We start from the raw sequence: 18635 nt of genomic DNA on the forward strand, positions 1-18635 counted from the left end.
ATGCCAGCGAGAGAACAAGCGAGAGGATGCCTACAAATATGTAAAACAAATAATTTACCAAGAAGAGCTTCCTATTAGAAATGCATTCTCACCATTAATTCTGATTTCGGGTGCAGTGCGTTCATGCGTAAAAGCTGGTGGCTAGAAACAAGCCATCACGCAGTTTCGCCGTATTGCGTAAAGGTGCGCCTGCTGTGCGCTGGGATAATGCATCTACTTTTGGCTGCATTTTACTCCTCCATGGGAGCACCAGGGTCTTGTGATGTGCCGCAGCAACAAATAGGACCAGTGCTTCGTCCCGTGCATGACTTTAACAGTAGGTCTTGGTCAGACTGATGGAAAGCCCGACACCATGCACCCACTGACAGATCTGCAGTATAAAACTGACATCATTATTTTTTACTAACAGTTTAACATAGGAGATAAAAAGTGGGATGTGAACTGCATGGAAGCTGCAAATGCGTCGTTTTCAGCACGCTCGCGTATCCAAACATAATACATATTAAATTATTTTTTCAGAACAACATATTGAAAGGAAACTTATTGATACAGGGTGTTAATGTGATGTGTTGGAAGTAAAACCAGTATGTGTCATCACTGTGTTTAAAACGAAACAAGTCAAATAATGTTTCCGGGAGAAAATAAAAAGTGCGTAGTCCAGGCTTTGTCTTTGGTCTGACTGAAAAAAGAGGTCAGTTTTATGACTTTGTATCTTTTTTCTCAGAAATAACAAAATGCTCATATCGGTAAAATGTGTGTGTGTGTGTGTGTGTGTGTGTGTGTGTGTGTGTGTGTGTTTGTGGTGTCGTGTGACGGAGCCAGCTGGCCGCCTATAGCCTATGAAAACCCCCCTGGTGGACGGAACACGGCGGGCTGACCTCCGCGCCGGAGGACGGGAGATGCGCCTTTGACTGAATTAGCCATAAAGACGTCTTGCTATGATCATTGTTGCGGCTGAAAGCAGAGTGGATATGAGAGGCATTGTGCACAGCTTTTGCGTGCCCCATCATGAAATATTACAGTCTATTCACGAGGAAGCTACAATGAAAAGATATGGAAATGAAGCAGACTGGGGTGATTCCACAGCAGATCTCAAGACGGAAAACAAAAAGCAATAAATACATAAATATAATAAGCAGATAACCACTGCGCTTTTTTCCAGGGAAACAGGACTGATCTCAGGCTCTGATTCCTGCACTGTTAAACGTTTTGAAGAAAAGTTGTGTTGACAAATTATCTACTTTTTTTTCTTAAAAAAAAACAAAAAAAAACACCTCTTTAAAAAATCCCTGAATAACTCAACAAAAAAGTGATAAATTACAAATATGCAAATTTCAGTCACGGCCGTTTGTACGTGTGCGTCTCCATCCATCTCCTACATTCTGCGCTGCTGATCCCCGTCGTGCGCTAGAGGACACTCAACCCGTTCAGACCGGGGCTCTTTTGTTCGCTTCGACACTGACTTCAGCCTCCAGGGAAGGGAAAGGGTTTTTTTCAGTTTTTATACCCCCCCTCCCCCCCCCATACCCATCCCTTGCTCTGTCAGTTGCCAGGATTCAGAGGTGTAAAAGCATGCATCATTTTTCACCAGCTCTCCGTTTTGATATCGACAAAGGCGGCTGCTATGGAACAGCCTCTCCGCTTGTTCGCTGGCTTGAACTTCACTGATGTCCGACTGCTCTCTTTTCCTCGTCTGAACGCGGCGCAGCGGGGATGGATTTGCAAGACAAATGCAGCTGTGTGTGTGTGAGGGAGTCAAGTGGCACAAAAAGGCCGTTTCAGTCAGCCGATGGGATGGAGAAAGTCAGCATTATGCGGACGTCAAATCAATCAAAAACAAAAGCCCGCATGCAGAAAATACTGCGTTTATGGTGCTGAAATGGCAGCTCATGTTTTGTCGAAATGGGAAGACTGCAAAACAAACTTAGTGTTGGTGCGGTCTAGATCAAGAAATGGGCAAAACACTAAAAGGACCTGCAGATATTGAACTCTGTGAGTGTTTTTATTGAGAATAAACCCAGATTCAGCCTCTCCCAATGAAAGAAAAACACACAGAGCATTCCTCAGCGTTAATGATTCTCCAGACACATGTCTACTTGAAGCTGAGGAAGCTGAATGTGTCTAAGTTATGCGTTTAAGTTATGTGTCTTTTCAAATAAAAAGGGAAAACTCTGTATTGAGAGGACAATTTATTTCAGATTTCAGTACAAACTGAATGGTCAGATCACTAAAAAATACAACTTTGACTCAACTAAGAGGATGTGTTAAGGACTGACTGAAGAGTTGCACTGATGTGTTTGAAAGGGCTTTTGAAAAAATATTTATACCCTATATTCAATCAGGACTGATCTGATCCTAACAAAGAATAAATTGATACTATAGATCGATAGATCGATAGATCGATAGATAGATAGATAGATTTTTTTGCTTCTTGTGTTCCTTGTGTTCCTTGAGCAATAGCAACAGAAGGAACACAAGGATTCCTACATCTTTTCTCTCTCTCTCTCTCTCTCTCTCTCTCTCTCTCTCTCTCTCTATATATATATATATATATATATATACACATATATATATATTGCCCACTGCTAACACTGCTAATTACATCCTTATAAATATTAACACTTAAGTCGAACTAAAGGAATAAATACACAAATACTTTCGACTGACTGGTGTTGCAAAATATACACATGGATGAACAGCATTGTCAAACTGTACAAAAGTACAAATGTTCCTTTTTCCAAAATGTACGCTGGATGAACAGCATTGTTAAACCTTTTGCAGTGAAAATGAAAAAGTAAAAATGATCCTTGTGCCTGCTGGTGTGGTGCTGATAATCACCACACCAACCTCATAAATTTCTACAAAAGAAAGGCTCAAAAAATGGCAAATACAGTATACCTGAGACATACTTCCCACATCTGTGTAAAAATGATTGGATGTTGATACGAGGAATGACAGACTGTATGTCATTAAAGAATACTTGTTTAACAGTTCCTTCCTCTCTCCCTGCAGCTGATCGCAGCTGGCTGTGCTGTAAGTCAGAGCGCTCTGTGGCTGGTGGCCAGTGCTGACTGGGAAACCTTCCAGCCTCAGAGGGACTGTGATTAACCCAGGAGCGGTCAAACTCGGCAGGAAGCCCTCTACAACCAGCCACCGCTTTTTATCCACTTTCCAATGAAACCAATTACTTTTACAGCAAGCCTCAGCGCAGACACTATATGTGTTGTTCTTGCAGACCAATAGAGTATGGCTGTGAAAGGAGAGGCAGACGTGTAGTAGGAAACCCTCCTGAGCTGCTTCAACAGGCTGTAAAATATACCTAAAGTCAGTATCCATGGAGACTCAGTGATGTGTGAGAGCAGCCTCAAGGACACACAAAGCCTTTTATAAAACTAAAGTATATTATGATTATTATTATATTTTATTACTCATCTTCTGATTTTAAAGATTAGTAAATGTTTCCTGGTTGTTGCCAATGATGAGAGAAAATTAAACATAAACTCAGTTTACACCTTTTCATTTTTGTATCATGCTAATTGTTTTTAAGACTGCAGAGGATTAAAATGAGCGCTGCTTTTATTGAATCCAGATTTTGGAGTGTTTTTATTTACACACTTGCATTTCATCTTTTAGGCTATTTGCATAAAGTCACATGTTCCTGAAGACTTTCTAAAAGTGCTGTTATGTCCTCTTTTTAACAGTGTGTTCCTCCACCTTCCTAGCATCCACTGGTTTCAATCCAGTTCCTGTTCATTTCACTATAGTATGCTATGTAGCTAAAGATGCAGAATTATCTACATCAAGCAGCATCTTCCAGGGCTGAAAAATGAAAAATAACGCCATTACAGAGGTGCTGAAAACTGTGGTTCCTCTAATGGTCACTTGAGGCTGGCTCCATAAGCGAGCCAACCCCCACAGAGCGCCATGTTGAAATACACAACTTTACAACAGAAATAAACATGATGACAGCCTGGTGGGAAAAAAAATGAATCAAAAAGCAGTTTGGTCGCTATAGCTACTTTCAACATTCATGACAACTGTACGGGGGATGAATTTTTATATAACTTACCTCTTTACATTTTATTAAGACTTAAAGTTACGCTTAAGGGCATACCATTTTGAGTGACAAGTTGGTTCCATCTCTTGACAAGGTGCTACAGTGGCAGCAATATTAATTAGGTTATGTAACCAGATTACCCCAGACTTAAGAGTATTGGCATAGCTTTAGCTGTTGCTATTTAAGTGTGTTTTCAGTTTTCACTCAATGTTTTAGTTGACTAAAAAATAGTCTTAGGAGCCATACCCATGCCATGTCTTTAACCACCTTAAAAACTTGAGGTCAAGTGCTGGGTGCTACTCTTGTGCCTACTCTGTGCCAACTTTTAAGGGTGCGGAGGCAGGATGCGTTTGAGGTTGCTAAGGCACCATAACCAGCACCTTCACATCATAGCCTACTTACCAGAAATCCTGAGAGCAGAGCTGATCTTCCTCTAGGCACTGTCTTGTTAGTGTGTATAAGGTCAAAAATATTGTCCGTGGGACAGATGTAAAGCTCTGGCAGCCCTACACTAAAATGATTAGCTTTGAAAATGATTAGTGGTGCATTGCACCTCTGTGGTGCGTCATGTCAACTGCCACCCCTGGCACACACACTGGACGCATGGTGCTGCAGTTCGTCAACAGATAACCACACAAAGTTATTACTTCTTTTACTGAAAATGTTTAAGTTTTCCACCTCTGCATTAGCTTAAAATCATGTGTGGACACCCTTGATATAAGTTGATTTCTCACCAGATGAGCCGATAGCCAGAGCTATGTCTGGCCAGGCAGTATGTTTTTGGCTATGGTCCTTAAAATGAGAGGACTGTGGGTCGTTTAGCTCGGGATATTTCTCAACCTCAACAAGCCTGTCCTAATCCACTCTTTGTCATATACACAAGATACTGCAACAGCAACAGAGTTCTCTTTAAACATCAATGGTGAGGAGAGGAGTTGAGCTGCCATAGGAGTAGAGAGAAAGAGCTGCTACAGGAGCTGGTACAAGAAGAGAGCAAGTGGTGGAAAAGTGCATTAAATTCAGGAGGCAGCGCATCATGGAGCACTGACACACATCTAGCTGCCTCGGTGTGAGTGTGCACATTGAAAATAATAGGAACATATATTTTTTTATGTGCACTGTTCACTGCCAGTGTGTTTTGGCCTTAACATGTGATGTCACTGGGTTTAAAGTCTGGAGCTGCTCCTTAGACAATGAATGGGAGACTGATTTTGTGGATCCACATAATGTTTGTTTTCTGTCTTTTCTTTTTTTGTTTTTTTTTTTTTAGATACAAATGAGCTTTGTTCTTTTGCAGCATTGTCAGTTCTGAAACAGAAGATGTACCCATGATCAGAACATTCCCCTGGCTGCTCTTACTGTCATTTAGAACATCTTTTGTTCATTGTCTATGGAGCAGCTCCAGTCTATATACCTTATGACATTACAAATTTGAATTTGAGTTTTAGCACTCCAGTTTTTGGATTTGGGAGAAAGTTGTTTGTGTTTACTAGCATTTTTGGACTATCTTAGACCATAGGAATAACGTGTGAACTTTGAAAATAGGTGTAGTTTCTCTTTAAAGCCCTTCCAGAGTAGCCTGGAAATCCAGACTCAAATCTAGAAAGATTTTGAGTGTGGCCCTCACCGACACACCCTTCCTACCCAAGGGGCGGCACTAACTGAGGCATTTCAAATGCCTCAGTTAGTTAGTTTCAAATGCCTCATTTCAAATGCCGCCGCACGCAATTGGACAGCACGATGGCCAATCAGAGCAAAAAACAAGGTGCCGTATTCATTGCACTAAGCCCCATTTGTTTGCCGAACATTGGGGCTAACTGATATATTATGCTTTTGCCGTATCCCGTAGGCAAAACAGCAAAAACGTCCTTCCTGGAAGTGAAGGCTTCTAGGGCAGTCTAATGTTCCTCTCTCAAGGAAAAAGATAAGTGTAGTTGGCTTAGCGTTTCTTCCAAAGCCAAATTGAAAGGACGTGGTCCTCATCATGTTATGCCCGCCCAGAGCCTGCCTCTGTCAGATAGACTGATCTGATTGGTCCGATTGGCAAGTCAGCTGGCTCTGCTCTTCAGGGCCAGATCCTTGTGCAGTGCAAATTAGAATTTGCTAGGGACGGAGCATCTGGATTTCCAGGTACTTCCAGAGCAATAAAATGTAGTATACAACTAAACTCACCCTTATGTGTTAAAGTGGTGGATTGCCCCTTTAAGTCTCTCATACAAAAATAGCGAGACCAGAAAAAAGATCTTGGAAAGAGATCAAGGTATTCATTATAATTCGATACTCTGTATAGCTGTATCGTAATACTGGGTAAAGATGACACAAAAAGAATATCATAAGAAAATTCGCAAAGGTCTACTTGATACACAGTAGCATTTTTCCTTTAACTTCACAAGACGTTCCACACAGGAGGAGATCAAATATAGCCTAAGTTATTATTACCACCTCAAAGAAGCTGACAGGAAATGTGATGAAGACATTGTTAATGCAGATTTGAGTGCTGACAAGTGAGGGGTGTTTTCCACAAAGTCCAAAAGTCAAAAGTCAAATGAGAGCTGGTTATTGAGGGGCCATTATGTGTTGCTAAGAGTTGGAGTAGGAGGCATCTGTCTAATAAATGTCAAGTAAAAATGTTGTTATTAGGTTTCTAGTTGTAAGTAATGTAATAATCAGAGGAGGAGGGCAGCTGGAACAGCTAACTAAGCAGTCATATCCCCAATCACTGTCCAGCCTAATTGACAGCCACATGAAGAGAGAAAAGCTAATTGATTATAGGCTTGTCCTATTCCAGCACACTAGGGGACTGATGGAAAATGGATTGTGTGTGAGTGTGTGTTCACTTGAATATCTGTGTTTTTAGGAAACACATCGGCGTATTTTTCTTTTAAGTTACTTCCTTTGTGCAAATCCCCAGTATTTTAAGGAGCCATAACTAAACCAAGTTGGTCTTGACAATTTGTATTGAAAAAGTCCTTCACCATAGCAGGGGGCCCTCAGACATCCAAATACAGTTCCACAGAGGCTGCATCCAATTAAAGAAGTAAGTGAAAGTTTAGTTTTAGCTTCTCCTTTTCTAAACTGGGGCTAAATGTAAAGGAGGGTCTGCATCATGGCCTCCACCCTGCCCCTCATTGTGTGTCTGTGAGCTGTTACTGATGGAGAGAATTCCTCTAGAGAGTTGGCATTCCTCCACGCTTTGTGTGCCACAAAAGCACCAAAGCTACAGGTTACTTTTCAGTCGACCAGTCAACCACTGGCAGCAGTAGCACACTAAGACAGCAGAGAACCCATTATTCACTGTAGTAATTGTTTGTTACAGCTTTCTGGTAATGAATTGGCTCATTACAGTGAATGAACTGTACTTGGAAAGTTTTGACATAATAATGCAGATGTCCTTTTAGGCTGTGTGCTGCTGCGACAGAGGAGTATCCTGTCCCAACTAATTGGGGCAGCATAACTGCAAAGTGTCTGTCCAAATTAAACATGTAATTATGGTCACTATCCAGAATTAATCATAAAAAATGTCTTAAAAAACAGTGAATAAGAAAACCAGAGAGAGCTGGACTTACATGCATACTGAATTTCCATATGAAGTAAAAACATATACATGTAAAAACGATATATGAAGTCTACATGTCTAGCCTATGAAATATGTGTTATTTCATGTGTAGTACTTATTGTCATGTATGTCACATATATTATTATTTATAGGCCTATGTATGACATAAATGTATTTGTATGGAAACTGAGAATAGCTGTGCTTACAATTACTTTTTGAAGGCCATTATCTTGAGATCACATGTTCATTATTTCATTATCTCATTATCTATCTTAATTATCTTGTGCTAACAAAATATCAACCCGTTATCACAAGAAAACAGAAGCATTGTTTTATATCATGATCTTGAGAAAGCCAGCTTTGTTATCTTGAGATAATGAGATAATGTTATCACAAGACAAAAGGTTATTTAATTGTTATCACAAGAAAGCAAACTTCGTCATCTTGTGATACTGAGACAATCAACCCATTATCACAACAAAACAAAGTGTTGTTTCATATGTTATTTCGAGAAAATGAACTTTGTTATGTCAAAATAATGAGATAGTCAACCCATTATCTTGAGAAGACAAGCTTTGTTATCTTGTGATAGCAAGAAAATCAACCCATTATCACAAGAAAATGGGACAATGAGCTTTATCTTGTGATAACGAGACAATCCACGTGTTATCAAAGGAAATTTAAAGGCGGTATTCTATTTTGTTGTCTCAAGAAAACAAGCTTTGTTATTCTGTAAAAATAAGATAATCAACCTGTTTTCACAAGAAAACAAAACGTCTTTCAATTTCTATTTCAAGAAAAGTAGCTTTGTTATCTTGAGATAATGATGTAATTACAAGCAGTTCCTTCCTCTTAAAAGGCTATTTAAGATACTTAATAGAGATCAGGAGCGCCATGCCAGCATGCATAGATGGTAGCTTTACAACAGTTGTAACAAGATAATCTTGAGATAACAACGCTTATTTTCTTGGGATAACAAAATTAGTCACTCATTATCACGAGATAACAAAGCTTGTTTTCTGGAGATAATGAAATATCTAATTGTGAACTCAAGACAACAGCATTAAAAAATATTTGGAAGAATGGCCATTCTCAACTTTTTTGTATTTTTATAAAGCTGCAATTACACACATAATTTATACATATATACATTTTATTTATAAAATTACTCTACTACACTGATGTGTAATATATGTTGATATTACATATGTAGATATAAAAGATGTTAAAAATGAATTAGAAAAAAACATATAAGCATACAACTCGCACACATACTTTAAATGTATATATACATATAACATATATGGTCCGGAGGATGTATCGATTTGATAAATATATTGACATATTGGTAATATATATATGTAGTATATATATATATAGATATATGTATATATATATCTATATATATATATATACTACACTCGCTCTGAGCTTCCCATACTGAAATTTAATACAGAGCATATATGCCCCTATATATATATATATATATATATATATATATATACAGATATATATATATATGTAGGGGCATATATGCCCCTACATATATATATATATACAGATATATATATATATGTAGGGGCATATATGCTCTGTATTAAATTTCAGTATGGGAAGCTCAGAGCGATGGCATTATTAAATGTTACCATAGAGGACTTCTGGTTGAAAAGGTGATTCAGTTTCAGACATTTTCCTCTTTCCTAAAGTGAGAGCAGTAGGCAAAATGAGTTATTAAAATATTAGGGTACAGTCTCTGGATACTACAGTTTCCATGGCCATCCTCTGTGGACCAAAGTGTTGATGAACCAGCCAGTTGACATGCGTATCCATCCTTAAGCCACTACATCTTCAAGATAGAACATCTATACAGAGCTCGACATCTGAAACTATGCGAGTAAAGCAAACAAATTCACCAACAGCTACTCTCAAAATAAGTGTGTTTTATTCTCTGTGAAACCCCAGGTTCCCAGTGTGGCCCCAGACTAAATTGTCCCTGAGTTTTCATTGACTTTCATTGACTTCCTGCTTAATTAACATTGTTTTTCCACTCCAGTTGAGCTGAAAACATCTAATGCAATTGATGTGTGAGAGTGCATTCTCTTGTATGCCTGGCAAACAACAAACAACTTGTTTGTGTAATACCTTGATATCTACAATCCAGTTATTATATCTTTGAATTAGTTTTTGTTTGTATTTCATTATTTTTGTCTGCATGCTTTTGTTTTCATTAAACTAGAATATGGGGAGTGTTTTTCAGGGGCCAGGTTTATATGTATTACAGTATAATAGGCAGTCAATTGACTCATAGTAATGTAGACATATCGGTCTCAATAAACATATGCCTCCTCAAGCATGTTGTGTTGACAAATTTGACCAAACTGACAGACTCACTGACATTTCAAAGGCATACTTCTTTAAGATCAGCTTTATGGTGAACAGAGAAGCTTTTCATTTTTTTGTAGGCATAACGTCCTCTTCTACTATTGGTTTAACAACCCATGTACACACCATGACAAAAACACTTTCACTATTTAAATTCATGTATTTTTCTTCCCTTGTATGTCTCCTATGCTGCATATAGGTTGAGTATTATCTTACAGTGCAAAAATAATGCCGTTTGTTCCTTGTTTTAAGAAAATAAGGTTAATGGAGAAATTGGCTTTTTTTAGTGTAGGTCAAACTGTGGTGTGTATGTATTATGTTTACTGTAGAACATTATATCTGTGTATTATAAATAAAAGTTTCCAAAATTTCCTTAAGTGATAAAACATTTCTTTTGCAGAAATTGTGTCTTATGTCTGTGTGTTTTAAGGATTATTTAACTTTCCACCAACGTCCCATCAGTGCTTGTCCCATACATAGTAAAGAAATGAATCACCGCATCCTCCACTTCAAAGTCCTCCATCACCACACTGTTACGTTCCACCATAAATTGGCAATTCATTGTAGTTAAAAAGAGCCATTGGTTTAATCCCATCCCAAGTCATTTTTTTGTTACCTATCAAAGTGAATGTCGGGTCCGGCCCATGGGAGGGGCAACATGACATTTCCACGGCAGCTTCTAAACAGGTCAGTCAAGGGAACCATGGAGTCCAAAGCGGTGGGAGGGGGACACTTTCAACCAAAACCGTGTAACTGAATCTAAACCAGTGGTTAAACCCATTCAGCAGTGCAGGAATGGGGAGAGCCCTAACAATACAATACCATTCATAGGCTAACAGCCCCAGTGGAATGACTAGGGAGGGGTTTTAATCAGGCAGAAAGGCTCTCAGCCAGCCAGCCAGCCAGCCAGTCAGTCAGTCTGACTACAGAGGCCCTCGCTTCACATAAAGCCCCACATCTTCACACTTACATCTATCTCTCTGTGTTTGTTTTGGGGTGTGTGATGCTTGACTCTCTCATTCTTTCAGAGAGCTCGAGGAGTAAGAAAAATGTAAAGGCGCTTCAGTTGGCAGCGGCTGAGAGATGTGATAAAGTGAAAGGGGAGTGAGGGGATGGAGAATGGGGAACTGAGAGTCAGTCTGCCCTCAGCCTGACCTGCAGCTTTCAGGGGGCTTGAACACATCAGAAATCCCATTGTGGGAGGTGATTAATTGAGAGTGATAACTTACCATGAACGGAGATTGTTATAGGCTTTAATGTGGTAGGCCTGGCTTTTTAAACGCTGCTTTCACGTAGCTTTGTAGTCCAGCATATGGGCCCAGACGTATTCAGTGACAAAAGACGAACAGAAATTTATCACGCTTGTATGTCCTGCTAACAACGTGTTCTCTCTCTTTTTATGTAAACCCTGATTCTCTGTTAGCCTTACTGGCTTTTGAACTTTAAACACTAATGGGAAAACACGTTCATACAGTGCTGATAACATGCTTTGGTTAAAAAATATAGCAGCAATCAATGATTTTTTTTTCATAATTGAGTAGTCTTTTGATTAATGCTTCAACTGCTCAGTTAACAAAATGTCATCTTATATTACAACAGCCTTTTTTTTTTTGGTTGGACCAACAATCCAAAAAACCCAACCATATTCAATTAATAATGTCAAACATAAATGAAATACTAACATGTGAGGACCAGCAGTAAGTTTTTACCTCATAAATTACTTAAGGTATTACTGGTAAGTGTTGTACATCTCTGCAAATTATGGATACGTTATATTTGTATGTTATTATGTAGTGGATACATTGAAAATTGTAACTTTATGTTGCAACAACGTCATGGTTAACAGGTGGTTAGGTTTAGGGACAAAAACAGCTGCTTATGATTAGGAAAAGATCATGTTTGACTTAAAATATTGTAATAATAATTTGTGGGCAATATCCCAGCAAGTAGTGCAATGATGTCTCAGTAAAAAACAACTACTTATCCTCCCACTATCGAGGCAGGAAAAGAAGCAATGCTATTTTCTGCCAAGGCCAAGGAAAGCGAAACCTAATCCAAAATTACCAGGTTTAAGGAACATTATCATAAGTTTAGGCTGACTATCTTTAAGTCTAGATAAAGCTCTTGTGAAAGTTCAGTCAGGAAGACAATACTTTTACATGTTTAGGCCTGTAATTTATCTCTCATACGTTCTGCAGTTCACTCTGTGCACACATGCTCACTCATTATTTCTAGCTGTCCTTGTCTGGGGTTGTCAATTGAGTCATCAGCTGTTCAGACAGTTGATTCACATTTAACCAACAACGGCACACCTTCTCTGTTAGCCTATCATTTTATTGCTTTAACTGTTGGAAAGGGGTTTGGTCTGGTTTTGTCATATACAGATGCAGTGATCGCTGGATAATATGTTGATGCTGTCCAGTGTTAAGTCTCTGTTTGATCATGTATAAAGAGGATATATCCACAACAGCGTGCACGAGGTTCCATCATACAGTAAGTGCATGCACTGGGGCCTGTTGTAACTACCTTACGCCACTGATTTTGAATATGGCTCTTTTTATGCCTATGGTCCTCTCATGCTGCAATGGTGCACACCCTCCTCCTCCAGGCGATGATGTGGCAGTGGAGGGTGTGCCTGGTCTTCACAGATTCATCAGCCCCATTAGCCTCATCATCCATCAGCCATCAGCCTCAGAGCCATCACCCACCACCTTCACCATCAGTGTCTGGACTCCATGGGAGGAATTCTCTTGGTGTCCCTCGATCACAAAAAATCTCCCTCTGGTGTCCCAGCGCCAAAGTCTTCCATTAAATTAATCAGCTCAAGTTATCTGTTAATCTGTTCATCCATATTCTGTATTAAATGTTATCTTTACTTCATTCATCTGTCTATCCTGATTGAACTAACATAGGTTGTCATTCATGTACACCTTCCCCTAAACGGTAAATGTAACTTTCCTCTTTGTGCCAGCATGCCAGGCTGCCTGCTTTTTTCCCAGTTTGTCCTAGTTTTAAGCCATTTTACCTTTACAGTCAGGCCAGCCAGACACTGAACAGTACTTTACAGCTGAGTGAATCCAGATACTGAATACTGAGAATTTCATTGCACATTCTGTGGTAGCTGGTGTGTCTTCCTAATCTTGTGGCAAAAGAGAACAACACTTGTCCTAACTGTGCAAAGCAACCTGGTCTCACACAGTAGTCAAAATACAGTGTTTATTTCTCATAGGATGGTAAAGCCAAACCCTGTTCTTTTTTCCTAAACCCAACCACATGCGTGTGTTGGCAAAATATTACCACCTGTGTTTGTTGTTGAAGAAAACAAAACACATCTATTCACAGTGTTACACTGACATAGTGCATTTATTTTGAAAGAGACGGTATGCAAACTGTACATTTCCTGTGAAAACAGAAATGCATTTTGAAAACAGACAATGCATGTAAAAGGCTTCCGCTATCCGCTGTGAGGGTCCACAGGACAGAGGGATGTCGTATGCTGTAAAGCCCTCTGAGGCAAATTGTGATTTCTGATATTGGGCTTTATAAATAAAATTGAATTGAACAGTTATAAAAAAACTTAAATGTCACTGACCGAAACTAATTTTTTTACTTTTATTTACTGAAACAAACAATAATCAAATTGTTAAAATTTGACTGAAAATAACATACAGATCTGGCATATTAATAAGAGTTCAAACTAAATCAGAAGCACAAATTAACAGAGGTGGGACCAAGCCACTGTGATTGCTTTGCAAGTCACTACTAACTCTCAAGTCTTTGCAATCAAGTCCCAAGTCAAAACAAGTAAGTCTCGAATCAAGTCTGCACTCCCAAACTTTGAGTTTGAAGTCCTAAACAAGTCATAATGCGCTCTTTATCAAACGTAATATTATTTTAGCAATGGAGTAATAAGAAATTAAATTTCCTAAAAACATGAATACTGTTTTAAGTTGGTGCGTCTCCATCTGTAATCTCTTTTCCTGTACGTTTTGCATACTGCAATTCAGTTTTTTTATTTCTGTGTGAACTAAATTATCTTTGGTATAATTTTTTTTCCCAACTGGTGCTCAGTAAAGTACAGAAATGTAAAGTAAAATAAAGGGGGAAAAAGTGGCACAGTTTTCACACAACATACATTTTCATTTTTAGACTTGGGGGAATATATCAAATATTTTCAAGTCAAAAGACTCATGTCCAAGTGAAGTCACGAGTCACTGGTGTTAAAGTCCAAGTTAAGTTGCAAGTCTTTTTGTGATTTTGTCAAGTCAAGTCTAAAGGCGTCAAATTTGTGACTTGAGTCTTTCACCTTTGAGTCTGAGTAGAAGTCATGTGACTTGAGTCAACACCTCCCCCAAACTGATCAGTTCCATTCAACTGATGGTTTCAGCACAAAATACAAGCAACCCCCCCCCCCCCCCAATTACAAATAAACATACAAAAAGAGGTGACGTGTTGATCTCGACTGTAGCTCAGACCAAAGTCCTGTCGTGGTTCAAACAGACGGACTGAGTGAGAGGCAGTGGAGTGTGTGGTGACACTCAGTGTTTGTTCTTGGCTTTTCAGCGGTGTCAGGACCTCAGGGCCTTTTTCACTGGCCCTTATCTATCCCAGCTCAATTACTGATGTGTCAGCAGTGATCTATGAGCCAAATGGGGGGGGGGTGTAATATGGGGCTCCCAAAAACTGGTGGTAGTGGTGTGTGGTAGGGAGGGGGAGGGGAATTTTTGGGTGGCTGGCCCTTTGGGTCACATCTTTCAGGGTGAAAGCGGCTAAAAGACACAGAGCACCGTTCACAGGCAGGACGGATGCAGTGATAGATGGTTGGACATATGCTGAGCTATTGATGCTTCTTTCAGTGTCTGTGGATGTGGAGAGAGTATAGCTTTGATGACCTGTAGAGGACCCAAGGGTTAACTCAAAGCCTAGAGTGCTAGGAAGCATCTCAGAGCATACCTCTACATGAAAAACATTATGACGTTACCTTCATTATCAGTCTTCCTCATTCAAATAACTCCTAAGGCCAGTTAATGACATATTTTCAATAGCTCTGGCTGACGTCATATTTAAAAAGCTATTTGTGCAGACTGCACATTAACATTGAAAACTTGTGCGATCTATTCCAGCCTAGTCACCACATGTAAATGTTGGCATTCATAAGTTTCTGCAAACCAAAAATATGCCACTTTTGTACAATTCATACATGTCTTATCAACGTCTCTAAAGTGACAAGTGGCACCAACAACCTGGTCTCACTCTGAAGACATTGAATATCGACGACAAAAGGCATTCTTTCACATTGACAGGATACACAGCTGGTTGCTGTCATTGTGTAATGGTGCCTGGCAGCATCACGGGAAACCCTGATCTTTTTTCGTAAACCCAACTATGTGTTGTTGTTTTTTTTGCCTAAACCCAACCGTGCATGTGTTGGCTGAAAGTCACCACGCGCATGTTGTTGTTCATGCAACAAAACATCAATTTGCAGTGTTGTACCGACGTTGTGCATTTATTTTCAAAGAGACTGGATGCAAACTGTACATTTCATATGAAAACGGAAGTGTATTTTGACAACAGATAATGTATGTAACAGGCTGAAGGTGACACAGTGTCCCAGAATGGCAGCAACCAATGCAACCAGGGTTCCTTGCACATCATATCTCCATCTTGAAAGTCCATGACCAAATGTCGATATGTGAGGAGGTCAGAGTGAGAATGTGCTGGCACCAAACATGGGTGTTTTTTAGCAACCCCTCTCTGCTGGAGATAGTGCCACAAAAAAGGATTAATCTTTACCCAGCACTGCTTTTCCAGCAGGGATTGTGCCCCCTAACCAGGTATCTTAAGCCCAGACATGAACATGATCTTTAACTTAACATAACCATAACCCCAGTGCTGTTGAAATGTTAAGTTTCAATATATTCACTAACGTGCAGATAAAATGTATTTGTGGTTTGCGGAAACACAAAATGCCAAAAATTCTTGTTTCATTGTGCTATTTATCTATATTTTGTACATGAAACCAACTGTGAAGCAAATTCACTGTTTTAGAAAGTCTATTTGTATCAGGATTAGGATAGTTACACTACAGCTGTTTGGCTATTTACACCCATCCCTACAATGTGTTATTATGGATCCCACTGTGTGCTGTGATTGGCTAGTACTTGTCACATTGACATGTTGAGATGTAAAGATGTTAGGATTAGGGCAGAGAGGTCATGGTGAGGGCTGGTAGAGGCCAATCTTGGATATACTCTGAGATTAAAGTGGTAAATTCACAGAAAAAAAACTCCTAAAAGTACTGCCGGCAAGTCAGGTGATGTAATGTAAAGAGCAACACAGTCAATAGAGGCATTAAGATGTGGTGGGTGAGCAAGTTAAGTATAGGATTTTTGTTAGGAACGCCAGGGTTTCAGTCCTGTGCGAGTCAACTTTAGCTCAGTGATTTTAGACTTCATTGACTTATTCTTATTCTTGTTCTTATTTTGACATTGCTAAGACGCCCTGGGACATATAAATATGATATAAAACTGTCTGTGGTGCCTAAACCTATGAAACCTTTTGTTGACGCCCTAGCATTGGGGTCTCTTTGCACCCTGGTTGTAAATAGCATTCTTGGCTATGGACATCTGGGTGTTAATTGCTGCCATGATGCTATACACAGTGCACGCTATTGTAACAAGATTTCATTTTACAGCAGTTATATATTATCAAAGCCACATACCATGTAGCTGCACTGATACTTTGTAATCAAACAACTTAAACAATAGTGACAAAAATATTTTCTTATTTAACAAGATGTGAGAAAAATGGTGTTGTCTGCACCTCTGCACTGCCACAGAAACTATAATCCATATTTATTAACGGGCTTTTCATGAGGTGGGCTGATGAAATTAAATAAACTTCATTAGTTATTGTGTTATCCTCTCATAGCCTGTCCTATGATTCAGCGTCCACAGGAGAAAAACTACAAACAGCTTTCAGACTAAACTTCCTCTGAGACTCAATCATCACATAGGATATGTTCCTAACAACAATAGTATAATCTGGTATTACTGGTATGATTAATAGGCAGGCTTCTGTGAATCTGATAGCTTGGTCTGTGGTGTTAGCTTCCATATTGACAGGAGGCTTAAACCCTCCCCACATCCCCAGACTTATCTGTGCTGGTCGTGTAAACTAAGCTCATTAAGCTCACAGAACAATTATCACCAAGTCAATATGAAGCCTGCAGATTACTGCAGTTAACTCAGCTGTGCAGGTCAGTGTTAGTCTCAGCTTCCTCATCGAGAACTTCAGGAGGAAACACAGCTGTGATCTTTGCTCTCTTCTCACTTCATCACAACCCCAAAGAAAACATTGAAGGTGGTAATGGTGACAGGCTGCAGAGATAAATATGACATGAGGTATATTTAACACTGAAGCTTTGACAATCTCATTCAGAGATAATTGCTAGAAACATTGTCCCAACCCCACAGCATTGCTGTGGAAACATCACTGGCCATCATTTTGAGCGGCAAACCCTTTTTAGCATTGTTGTTAGCTCTGTTATCACCATTAGCAGTGCAGCACAGATAGTGGTGCTACCATTTAAAAAATGCTAAAGAGGTTTTGCAGCTCAAAACTAGCCTCATACTTAGCGGGTAGACCTGGGAGACCAGGGGTGGCCATGATGTTTCCACAGTTATGTCATCTAGCCAACGGGACGGAGTTAACAGTGGTTAATGTGAATGAGCGCTGTCACTAGATGGCTCCCATCTAGCTGGCCCAGCTGGTGCGCAGTGCAGACTAATGTTAGCTAACCAGTGGAGACCTGAGAGTAGGGCAGTGGGCACTATGTTTCCATAAAACGCAGCTAGCAGAAAATAAATAAAAGGTAGTATATTTATGGTACTTTACAAAAGATTCTCTATGTCTGTTCACTTCTAAATAGTGCTTTGAAAAGTGGTACAGAAGCTCACTGAGTCAATAGGGACCAAGACCGCTGGAGACTGTTGCTTTGTGTTTCATGTCATTTTGCATTTTTCTTTTCTTTCTTAAAACTTAACCAAAATTAAACAAAATTAACCAAACCTGACATGGTTCATACAGAGATTATGTAGAATACCCGTATACTTTACCTGTCCCACTGTCTGTACAGTACAGTCCTGGTTAGATGTATTACAATAGCTGCTTGCTGTCTGACCCAAAGACAATTTAACTAAATGTTCCTCCCTAAAACTGACCTCCACACTGAAAAAAAATACTTATTACTATACTTGACACAACAATGCTTTTTTGAATAAGAAAAATAAGATTTGTTCTACAGTAAGAAATAAATGTCATGTAAATCACTTATCAAGCGGTGGTATTTGACGACTTCACAATGAGAATAGGTTGATCATTAAACTGTTTACTGATGTATTTTAGTTGTTATCCACCAAAATATCCAATCTTGCAATACATTATCCACTTGTGACTACAGCATTATTAAACTTCTGATTATGTTTGAACACTGGCAGCACTTGGTTGAGATTAAAGGAAGAAAAAGTTAGCTTTTGTTGCCTAAACTTTACAACACAAACTGGATGTAAACCTCAGCCTCTGGAGTCCCAGTCCTGCACTTTTAACATCCAACTCTCTATGGTACCTAAATGAAGCACT

The sequence above is a fragment of the Epinephelus fuscoguttatus genome, linkage group LG15 (assembly GCF_011397635.1).
Source record: "Epinephelus fuscoguttatus linkage group LG15, E.fuscoguttatus.final_Chr_v1".
Taxonomy (NCBI): domain Eukaryota; kingdom Metazoa; phylum Chordata; class Actinopteri; order Perciformes; family Serranidae; genus Epinephelus; species Epinephelus fuscoguttatus.